The sequence below is a fragment of the Grammomys surdaster genome, unplaced genomic scaffold (assembly GCF_004785775.1).
Source record: "Grammomys surdaster isolate TR1022 unplaced genomic scaffold, NIH_TR_1.0 125928, whole genome shotgun sequence".
Taxonomy (NCBI): Eukaryota; Metazoa; Chordata; class Mammalia; order Rodentia; family Muridae; genus Grammomys; species Grammomys surdaster.
Window position 1 is genome coordinate 1,543,033 of NW_021620751.1, and position 12,082 is coordinate 1,555,114.

At 42.5% G+C, this 12,082-nt stretch overlaps 1 pseudogene; it reads right to left on the reverse strand.

Moving 5' to 3' along the window:
* Window positions 1–6,251: 6,251 nt before the first annotated feature.
* On the reverse strand, window positions 6,252–7,259 carry LOC114608587 (annotated as a pseudogene).
* Between the last annotated feature and the right edge of the window lie 4,823 nt (window positions 7,260–12,082).

Consider the following 12,082-nt stretch of genomic DNA (forward strand, 5'->3'; position numbering starts at 1 on the left):
TTAACTACACCTGCACATTCAATGCCCATACCCAGGGCTGGGTCCATGTACTGGACTCTTTTGGCCTTGATCTTTTCACACTGTCATTAGCATACCATTCATCCCGGGTCCCACAATCTTTAGGCCCACCTCATGGCTATGCATGTATGTACTGAGTATAGATACTCAGGCCTATGCCATCAAAGCAGGGCCCATGCACTTCATACAAGATTCTGTACATTCAGTGTGTTGACCCATGTGGCTAATGGGCACATTCACATGTTCCATACTAAAGCTGATGTTGGCAGAACCGACTTATTCCATGGATTGGCCTATGTAATCAATACTAGAAGCACTGCAGTCATGGATCCCATGTGCTCCACTGAGCCCATGTAGTCCAAGGCGATCCGCTGTACTTGCTCTAGGAGCCTGCTTGATCCATGCCATGGTCTAGGCCTGCATCCACCCATTTCAGGCCAGCACCCCTAATGCAGTCATTACCAGGGTCGACGCTCTGGATTCTGGGTTGCTGTCTCTGCCACTCCATCCTCCCCGCTTTGCCACGATCTCTCCTCACTTCAGAGCACTGGTTACTATTTCCATTCCTGTCTTCAAGGGCTTGCCAAAGCTTGGAGACGTTTCCATCTCCTTTCTGGCAGCGTCTCTCAAATCCTTCACCCATGACACACTCCTTCTTGTTATCCAGTCCACACTCACCTCAAATCCAAACACCCCCCATGTTGTCATAACCACCACGTAAAGGCGTTTCCATATCTTCAATTTTATTTACTCTATATCCCACGCTAAATCCTGCATGGTGTACTTCCCGTGTCAATGACTTCGTGCAGGCAATTTGCATCCACAGGCTGCTCTACTGCCCTCAAGTCCTACCCACGGGCCAGTGCCAACCAGCCCACAGGAAGTTGCTGTGAGCACTCAAGATGGGGAAAAAAACATCCTATCATAGGGCTGCTCATCCTCTGTGATGTACATTGGTGTATCAACTAGCAGTTGGCTAGTAGACACAGAGTGTGCATAACCTCACTATTCCTGTAGTCACGGTTCCCATTTCTATGATTTTCGTATCTTCCAGAATATCTCCTAGGACCTCCATACCAACCATACGAAATATTTCTTTATGATCTGAATTCGATGCCGATCCCAAACTTCCAGTTCCTCCATCCTTTTGCATTTCTTTCTTGGTACTTTCACTGCCAGAGTATTCTTCGACTGTCAGTGATCTTCCGTTCTGACGATATGTAGTCACCAATTCAGCAACTTGGTTGACACCCTCTTCCATCTTGAATTCCAGAATATACATCCCTTTGAATTTCTTTCAGCATCTACTAGAGAGGGCCACATAGGCTACCTCTCCCTGAGTTCTTTAAGCAGCATTTAGAAAGTCGGAGCCATTTCACATCATGAGATGTTTGTAATGAAGGCTCTGAATATTCTTTAGTAATTTATTTTTATTTTATAGATAGGTGTTTTGCTTGGATGTATGTATCTGCACCACATGTGCTTGGTGTCTGTGGAGGTCAGAAGAGTGTATTGGATCTCTTGGAACTGGAGTTACGGACTGTCCTTAGCTCTGGTGTGGGAGGAGGGAACCAAACCCAAATCCTCTGTATGAGCAGTGCTCTTAACTGCTGAGTTATTTCTTCACCCGGGACCTGAATATTTTCATCAGTTTATCATGTGGCTGAAAACAGCTGCCTTTTTTTTTGTATGTTTTTCTCTTTTCTTTTCTCATTCTGAGTAGGTTGCAGTCTACTCTTCAAGCCAGAGCTTGGGTACCACCCAGCATGCTCTGTGCCTTCAATTTGGGTCTTCCTAGCCACCATCTCTACCACCCATATAGACCCTTGTGGCCATGTTTTCTATGTCTAGTTTTTTTCTTCTGTAACGATTTCACACTGAGGCATGGAATTATGACCTGATGTTTATTCTTTGATTATGCATGGGTGCTCCCGAGGCAAGGCTGGCAGTCTGAGTCATCTTAGGGAGCCAGAAAACATTTACTGTTGAGTAGCAAAAATATCTGTGACTGTCATAACTTGTGAGATGCCTCCTGGGAAAGATAGGACAATTGAGGTCTTTTCATGGGTCCAGACTTTTCTGCAATCTAATCATTAATATCCTTAGACACATACATACACAGGGCATACACAACTGAGTAAGAGCATCTATGTCTGATCAAAAGAACACGCCCATTATTGCTTTGAATGCTGGTATGCTACTTCATACAAAATTTTGCAGTTAGGACGACCTTCAAGGGTGGCTAGAGCCTCAAATACCATGATAACAGGATTTGAGTTACTAGAAGGAAGTGCTTTGATTTTTTTTATGGATCACTTTTCATGAAAGCCAGAATGCCAACAAGTTATCAGTTGTCACCGTCTGGAGGCAGACTCCTCTGTGAGTAGCAAGCATTTACTGGAAGCAGGAAGAGAGGAAACGTTAAGGACTATGGGACTGTGTCATTCACAGTAAAAAATGCTGACAGTCTGCTGTAGGCTGCCGGCAACACCCCTCTCTGGAGGGACAAATGTATTGACCAGCCCTTTGGAAGGCAGTGACCTCCCTAGCGGGAGAGTCTGGCTAATCCTTCAATGTCTCTGAGGGCAGGCCCCACAGGATCCTGTTGCCAGGAATCAAAGATAGCTGTTACCTTGACAGCAGGAGTGCAGCCTGCATGCGTCTTTCCTGGTCCCCATGTGGTCCTTCACCGTGAGGCTTACATGTTTATGCCTGTGCATGACTCAGGAAGACAGCCCATGCATTCCCTATGCCTTTGTCAGGAGGCAGTGCTGAGACAGAAGGTCAGATTGTTCTCTCCCTTAGCTGGTCTTCTAGAGGTCAGCTGATGGGAATTCTTCAGCCAGAGGGGGCTCTCTCAGGGAAGACAGCATGATTCCTGATATGGACAAGACGCTAGGTAAGTGAGGTGCACCTGTGTCTTCCAGGACCTGGTTACTGAGTGCTTCCCAGCGTGGGCCTATGTAAGAGGGTATTTTCAGTATCCTCAGATCCACACAGGTGTTGCCAGACAATTCCCAACAGTACCTGAGAAGGCTCGAAGGTGGTCTCCCTCAGGCTGTCATTCTCATTTGATTATTTCTCCTTTGCATACTCAAATGAGTTGGAAATTGCTTACACTAATGGCTATAGGTGATCAGTGGAACCAGTTCAGTTGGAGATTTAAAGCCAACTCTGGGGTCAAATGGTGAGGCCATAGCCCAGCTCCTCCTGGTCTCACCTGGATTTATAAGCTTAGTCGTTCCTTCTTTGAGCAATCTGCACCCTCCTTTTATACTTTTTATCTGTAGAATAAAAGTCTGGTTACATCACAAAGTTCCCCTTAAAACTCCAGGCTGGAGTATGTCGCGCTTTTCATTGGTTATAATTAAAGACTTTGTCATCACAGCGTATTCATAAGTGATCATGAACCCACTTGCAGTTTCTTGGAACATCCTCTCTGTTCCTTTCTTAACTAAAAGCCCTCAAGGATTCTATCCATACCTTAGATGGATATAAATATGTTGAGAAAATGATATAGTTCAAACGTGTGTTTATTCTATTACGTGTTCTTTAACTTTGAAGAAGTCTTTCATCAATATCCTTGTTCACAGCACCAATCTGCCATGATTTGAGTATTTCGGCTTCTCCCATCCTGAGAGCACAGACATGTTAGCATCTCTCCCTTGCTCTGCAGTCAAGAGTTTTTTCTCCTCTCATTTGTGGGAATTCTAACAAATTGCTTTTGTTCATCCGTGCAGAGCCTATGAGCTGGCTCACCACTTGTCCTTCCCAAACCCAGTGGCCACAGCTGCCAACTCTGCAGTTTCAGATTTCTGAGTAAAGCTGCTGCTGCTGCATGGGTGCTGGCTTTTCCCCACCACCTCCTCAGCTGCCCTGCTCCTGTTCCAGGCACCCCAGTCTGCCATGCTTCTTTTTTTAAAAAAAATTTTTTATTAGATACTTTATTTATTTACAATACAGATGTTATCCCCTTTCCCCATTTCCCCTTCCTAGAACCCCCTATCCTATATCCCCTCTTCCTTTATGCTTTTATACCATTTTGATCACATGTATGTATTAAGGTCAGTCTAGGTTGAGGGTCTAACAATACAATAGATGCAAACAGTCGAGGAACAAGCAAGACAATAAACACAAATAGTCAAAGAAAAAGCAAGGCCTCAAACACAATTACAGGAACACTTCCGTGATCACTGTTTCTAAAGGCTTATCAGGATGACCAAAGTATCTGAACCTACTTCCCTTTCCTAGCCCAAGGTCATTTTCATATCTGAAGTCTACTTCCTTGTTCTAGGCCAAAATTTAGATTCCTGTCTGAAATTACTTCTTTGTTCTAGTCTAATGTCAGATTCCTGCTTGAAGCCTACTTCCTTGTCCTTGGCCCATGTCAGCTTCTTGCTAAGCAACCCAAAAGGCTCTCCACTCTCCCCCTTTTTTATTTCTTTAACAAGACTGAGCCTGTCTTAGGTCATTCTGACAAGAACGCCTTCCTTACCCATCATGGAATATGCATTATCAAAAGCAATGTACTCCTGTCTTAGGTTGGTAAGGCTCTGTGCAGAATCTTACTCTTCCTTGGCTTGCCAGCCTGTTAATTTAATACCTCTGTCTGGGGGTCCTGCCATGCTTCTTTGTTCTAGCTTCTGATGACAAAGAGGGTCAGAGAACAGGATTTGTTAACCTTAAAGCACAAAATGCAGCTGCTGCTTCTGAGTAAAGTTTGCTGCACCTGGCTCCTACCTGCGGCTTGAATTAGTGGCTGGACCTGATCCTGACAGAATTCTGATCTTGCAATCCCTTGAGTCTAGAAAACTCAGACTCTCTGCTACCTTCACTCATTTGGAATCCCTGCTAAAATATGGGCCAGTTTTGCACTTGGAAACAACAGTGTTTCTGTGAGTAGTGCGAAGGCCTCTGTCCTAAATGTTGTAAGTTGTGAGACAGCTGTAGTTCATATACACCTGAGCTCAAGCATACTATCAGGATGCTCAGCTACTAACTTTACTGCCTCTAACTCTTAGATCCTTTTTCTAAACTTACTATACCAGGTTCCTTGCTCCCTTGAATAAATGTTGTTGTTGTTCTTTTTCTGTTGTTTATTTGGGATTTCTCCAGTTAATCAGGTAGAACCACATATATGTAAGATCTAATTGAGGGTAGATTTAATGATTTTCTCAGGATGATCTGTTCAAGGAATTTCAATCTATTCCAATAGATTATATTCGGTAGCTGGGATGTAGGGATATGGGTCCTCTTATTCTCTTAACTTGGGTCTATTTATCACTCAGCTCCAACTTAGCCAAGGTGCTTGGCATTTTGAGCTTGTTGTCATAGTTCAAACTTCAAACACTTTATTTGCAAATGGTTCCCTTCACCGATAAGGACATCGAATCCCTTCACCGTCTGCTTTGTCTCTTCATTGCTTTGATAACTCGTTCTTCCTAACTACACTGCTGATGACAGCCACCAAACTGCACCAACCTCACAATGGCAGTGGTCAGTACTGAGTCTTCTGTCAGCCTCTTCCGTGTGTGTGTAGTGTGTGTGTGTATTTGTATATGTGTGTGTGTGCATGCATGAATGTATGTATCATTTATCTTCACTAAACATCAGAAAGTTGTGCTGAAAGAAAAACATTTTAATCATTCAAGAAATGCTAGTGATTAATGCCACATAAGTACCACCTATAATGAACAAAGAGAAACTTTTTGATGTCTTTCCTTAGTGTTTTTATTTTTTTTTTAAGATTGATTGATTTTATTTTAGGTGTTGAACGTTTTGCCTGAGGTATGTGTACACTCAGTATGTGTGCTTGGTGCCCATGGAGGTCAGAAGAGGGGGTCAAATCTCCTGGAACTGGAATTATAGATGGCCGTGAGCAACCATGTGGGTGCTGAAAACTGAACCCAGGTCTTCTGCAAGAGCAGCTAGTACTTTTAACCTCTCCACCATCTCTCCAGGCCATTTTAAACAGTATAAAACTCATACACTAGTACACAGTCAATGCCTTTTGTCTACTATTAGAGCCATAACTCTTTTTTTGGGGGGGGGGGCTGTATCCAACTTTATTGATGGCATTCAAGAGAATAGGGAGAGCTCTCTAGGCCCCTCCTATTATTATGGGACTCTGGGATGGAAATTGTGAGGGAGATGCTCAGTGTTGGGGGCCAAGTTGGGACAGGGGCTCCTCAGCAACTGAGCCCTCTCTCTCACTCTCAGTATCCTTGGAGGCCTTACTCCTTGGAGGCCATGGAAGTCATGAGGTCCACCTCCCTGTTGCTGTAGCCATATTCATTGTCATACCAGGAAATGAGCTTTACAAAGTTGTCATTGAAAGCAATGCCAGCCCCAGCATCAAAGGTGGAAGAGTGAGAATTGCTGTTGAAGTCGCAGGAGACAACCTGGTCCTCAGTGTAGCTCAGGATGCCCTTCAGTGGGCCTTCAGATGGCTGCTTCACCACCTTCTTGATGTCATCATACTTGGCAGGTTTCTCCAGGCAGCATGTCAGATCCACAACGGATACATTGAGGGTAGGAACACGGTAGGCTATGCCAGTGAGCTTCCCGTTCAGCTCTGGAATGACCTTGCCCACAGCCTTGGCATCACCGTGGATGCAGGGATGATGTTCTGGGCAGGCCCACAGTCATCATGCCACAGCTTTCCAGAGGGGCTATCCATAGTCTTCTGAGTGGCAGTGACGGACATTGACTGTGGTCATGAGTCTTTCCACAATGCCAAAGTTGTCATGGATGACCTTGGCCGGGGGGCCTAAGCAGTCAGTGGTACAGGACGCATTGCTGACAATCTTGAGTGAGTTGTCATATTTCTCATGGTTCACACTCATCACAAACATGGGGGCATTGGCAGAAGGGGTGGAGATGATGACCCCTTTGGTCCCACCCTTCAAGTGGGTCCTGGCTTTCTCCATGGTGGTGAAGACGCCAGTAGACTCCACGACATACTCAGCACCAGCATCACTCCATTTGATGTTAGCGGGATCACGCTCCTGGAAGATGGTGATGGGCTTCCAGTTGATGACAAGCTTCCCATTCTCAGCCTTGACTGTGCCATTGAATTTGCCATAGGTGGATTCATTCTGGAACATGTAGACCACGTAGTTGAGGTCAATGAAGGGGTCGTTGATGGCAACAGTCTCCACTTTGCCAAGTGCAGAGCAGAAGGCAGCCCTGGTAACCAGGTGCCCAATAAGGCCAAATCTGTTCACACCTACCTTCACCATTTTGTCTACTGGACAAGGCTGGCACTGCACAAGAAGATGCAGCTGTCTCTGGAACAGGGAGGAGCAGAGATGAGCCATATTTCTTCAATTACCCTATAAATAATGATGCACCCTTAACATAGACTTTCCCCTACCAATCAGTACTTTAATATGTTTTATGTGAGTGGGTATATCAATATTATTATCTCCATTATTCTATGTATTTAAATCTTACAAGCATGATATCATTTGCTATGTAACACATTCCAATGTTATTTCTCCATTCACACTTAAGTTTTTCAATGTTTATATATTAAATGTTATTCATTCATGTATAACTACTATAAGGGCTATATTTGACATGGGGCATGGCTCGGTGGATACAGCACTTGCTGTTCAAACATGAGAACTTGATTTTGGGCCCCTGGAACCTCAAGTAAAGTCAGATACAGTACCAGCATCTATAACCCCAGTGTTCCTACAGCAAGATGGGAGGTGGAGACAGGAGATTCTCCCATGCTCCCAGCTCAGGCAGCCTGGCAATGTGCACCAGCAAAGACCCAGTCTCAAGCAAGGATAAAAAACAAAGCACCTGGAGTTGTCTCATGATCTCTACATGTGCTCTGTGGCACATGTGTACTGTGGCATGCTCTTCTGCTCATACATGTGCACCCCACATACCAGAGATTTAAAAAAAAGACTACACCTCAAGAAATACATTCATTTTCAACGATATGCCAAATAGATACTTTAAGTTCTCTTTAAACCTTTGCCCTATTATCTCTTAAAAATTATTTTATTAGTAACTGATTCTGATTACCCTGGGGTTCCAGTCTTTGGCTCTGGTGTTGAAGGGAAAGAATTGATACTTGAATTAAAAGCCACAGCAGTTGAGGAGACAGAGGTCACAGCTATGGGCTCTGAAATAAATGACTGAAGATAAGATCTTAAAAGCTGGATTGAGAAAGATGTAGCATTTAGGTACAGCAAGGGTATGGGCAGTAAGAACTTGAACCTACTGCTTTTTACCAGGTACACGAATTTCTCTCTAAGTCTTAAAATAACCCTGAGTCCCTGAGGATGGGGGAATGATCAAAATATATAGTATAAACATTTTTAAATAAAAACTCTGAGTATCAAGTTTTTTTTTTTTTAACATAGTTTATAGTCATTCTGAGTGCTAAGTGAAATAATTGTGGAAGCCTTATCTTGCAACGCCAGACGTATGGAACGCATCTTGGTTATGACAAATAGTTATTAGCTTAGTGGAAGGCACATTCCTGCACATGGAACTACTTCTGCCTCCAGTGACCTTCCACTCCTGTGTGTGTTGCAGAAGACAAGGGAGGGGACTTCTGGAAAATACTGAATTCCTGTTCACAGTCCAGTTGGACTTTTTGATGTGCTGAGACATCTGTATTACTTCAAAGGAATTAATTACATGACTACATTCTATATTATTTAGTATCTTCTAAAAATATCATTAATAATGAGCTATAAAAATTACCCTGAAATACAGACTGTAAGAATGACTTGAATAATTTCCCTGACATTCAATACAATTTAAATCAGTCTACTCATATGACTGTATCAATGGACGTGAGGCCTTGACGAGTATTTATTTAAAGTATCCTCAAATGCTTCGCTGGGCATGGTGGTGAGTGTCTTTAATCCCATCACTTGGGAGGCAGAGACAAGAGGATCTCTGTGAGTTCAAGGCCTTTGGCAAATCCTACGTCAGCCAAAGCTTCATAGAGGTACCCTATCTCAAAAAATTAGAGACAGACAGACAAAAAGGTTCTCCAGATAAAAGACTTTTTAGCAAATAGAAGTTTATGTGCACAGATAAAGTGAACAGAGGGGTCATCAGTTGAGGTAGGGGGGCTTTGTAGCTTGAAGGATTTAGTGACTTCATTTTTATTCTTGTAAAAACTGTTCCATGCTTTATTTGAGAGTATTAGACAGACATAGATGCTACTGAAAGAGTCAATGTTTGCTTCTTGCTAGTAAAATGGTAGGGAACAATTGGGATAGAACAATAGGACTTAAAGTGGATTCTCCTCAGAGTGGCTTTACCTTCCCCACCCCCGAGCTTGAGAAAAATAGTAAGTAGTAGAGATAATTCACTTTGAATGACTCTAAGACAAAATAGTTTCTGTGATAATCGTAGCCAGAGACACAAGAAGAAGGGAATCCACACAACAGACTGACTGTTCCCTTGCGGAAAGATTTTCAAAGCTTCTGAAAGCACGAATCCTACGGATGAACTGAGGGGCTGTGCTGGGGAAAGCCCAAATTCTCGGTAGCCAGCAGACAGGCTGCGGCCAGCTCATAGTACTGTTCTCTGAGTATTCTGGATTTTCATAGGAACACAAGTAAAAAGACATAGGCTTTGGGAAACACAGCATATCTCTTCTCCTAATACTAGCCTTTGTTTATTCCTATATTTATATACAATATGTAGACTTGCTTCTCCTAAATATAATAATATCTGTAATAAAACTAGGCAACACAAACTTTCTTTTCTTTTCTTTTTTTAAACTGTGTTTGCATAACAGCTATCATGTCTTTGAGGACCATGAGTGGCCTGTATATGGAACAACCCAGCCTGGCAAGAGAAACTTTTATTAAGGGATACAGGATACTATAAGCATCAACTGGAGTTCTGGCAAAGATATTCCAGATACAATTTCTAGCCAAAGCCTTATTTTAAGTATCAATTGTTTTTACAGAGTTAAAATTGTCATCATTGATGGATTTCAGCCAATTTGCATTTTGCTATATTTCACTAATATCTGTGTATATCTTTTTATTGTAGAACTTTCATTTTGATAAATGTGAAACATGGTTATTTGTATTTGTACAGTTAAAATCCCAATACTAGATTAGTAGAGACATTTATGGACTTTTTGCTTTTGAGACAGGATCTTTCAAAGACCAGGTTAGCCTGTAGCCAAGCCTAGCTTTGAGCTCCCAATCCTCTTATCTCTGCTTTCTAAGTTCGAGGAACTTAGAAAGAATTCTGCAAGAATGTTATAGACTTTCACAAGGAGAGGTTTGCAAGACAAATTTCCCATCCTTTATTTTTTTAAAGCAAGAAATGTCTCATTTTGAAAGACAGATAACACATTTTTCTTCATGCAGAATCTAAATTTCAGTTTATATATGTCCACACACACAAACATATATACATATATGCATATAAAAGTAGAAAAGAGAGGAAGGTACACTCGTATAGGAAGGAGACGGAGAGCAAGAAGAGATAACAGGCCATTTGCAGTCAGGCAGATGAAGGAGATCTATAAAAACGGGTTTGGGGATGAGGGTATGTGTGTGGGGGAACAATTTAATAACAAAGTATAATGATCTGTATATATGCAAATGTCACAATTAAACCCAGTACTTTGTATGCTAAGTAAAAAATTAAAACGATAACTGAAAGTACTTTAACTGATTAAAAGTACTGTGACAGGGCCTCACTGTGTAGACAGACAGGGTCTATCCTGGACTCAAACACGTAGACCAGGTTGGCTTCACACTCACAGAGATCCTCGTGCCTCTGCCGAGTGCTGGGGTTTACGGTGTGCGCCACTGCGCCAAGCTGAAATCCTTGATTTTAGATCTCTTTCTAGTTAACGGGAATGTGTACATCAGCAGCAAAAGCAGTGAAAGAATCTCAGCCTAAAGCCTGGAAGTGGCAGGAGGGAGGGAGAGTGGATTTAAGGGTCACTGGTATCACTTTACCACCGAACGATCGTTACGTTGTTTGAAGTATATCACACAATTATTTTTCTTTTCACAGACATCCAGTTGTTTTGTGACCTCTGCTGGCTCCAAACCTGAGCACAGATGCTTGACCTATTGTGAGTAAGAAAGTCATCTGCAATGCAGCCCCCTTTGTCTTTGCTTAGGAAAGGTTTAAACCATAAGCAGGTAGGAACAGAAGCAGCTTCTGTTTTCAAAGGCAAGTGTTCTACCCTGGTTCAGAACCCGTCAGTCTGATCTTGTTCGTTTAAACTCCCTAAGTTGCTTTGTGATGGTGCTGGGTACTCGGTAAGTCGTCTAGGGTTTCTGACGATGATTATGGACAGGATAATACAGAGATACATTTGTGCCTTTTGAGGTTCGGTGTAAAAAAAAAAAATCTTTCCATTCATTATGAGCAGACATCTAGTTGGTCTTACAGTGGTTTGTCCCTTGTGCATCTTATCGAAATTTAGTCCGAATGTGATAGTTTTTATCTTTAAATAGAAGCGAACTGGAGAGGAGTAATGAGACACCATTTGGGATTGTTGGCAATTTTAAATGTTCAAAACCAAAATCACACAAGCAAGGGAACAGTGAGCCCCGTCCTGCTGACTAGATGATCTAGCCAGCAGTTGGTGCTGGCACCGAATTATTAGCCAGACTGGTCAAAAAAAAAAATCACAGGGGCTGGTATCTCTGTGGAATAAAAAGATCTAAGATGTATCTCTCTTTGTATTTTTTAGGACACAAATTTTTCTAGTAGATTTTTGAGTGTAAGAAAAAAAAATCCAGGGATGTGACAAGGAAATATGAGAGTGGAGCAAAGAATCCTGAGATGTGGTGGGAATTCTTCTCTTCACCATTTGTGGGGAGTTGGGGTATCAAATCCTGTATTAACAGGATGTCTCACCTGGCTCATATCTATGGACGCTGCTTCACATATTTATGGTTAGAGGAAAAGACTCTAGGAAGAACAGGTTGGAAAAGTATACGTACTAGTTGTAAGATCTTGTATGGTGTGGGGTTAGCATGCCCAGATCCTTTCCCAGACATTAAGCAGCATGTGCATCTATTTTGGGCATCACATTATAAACATG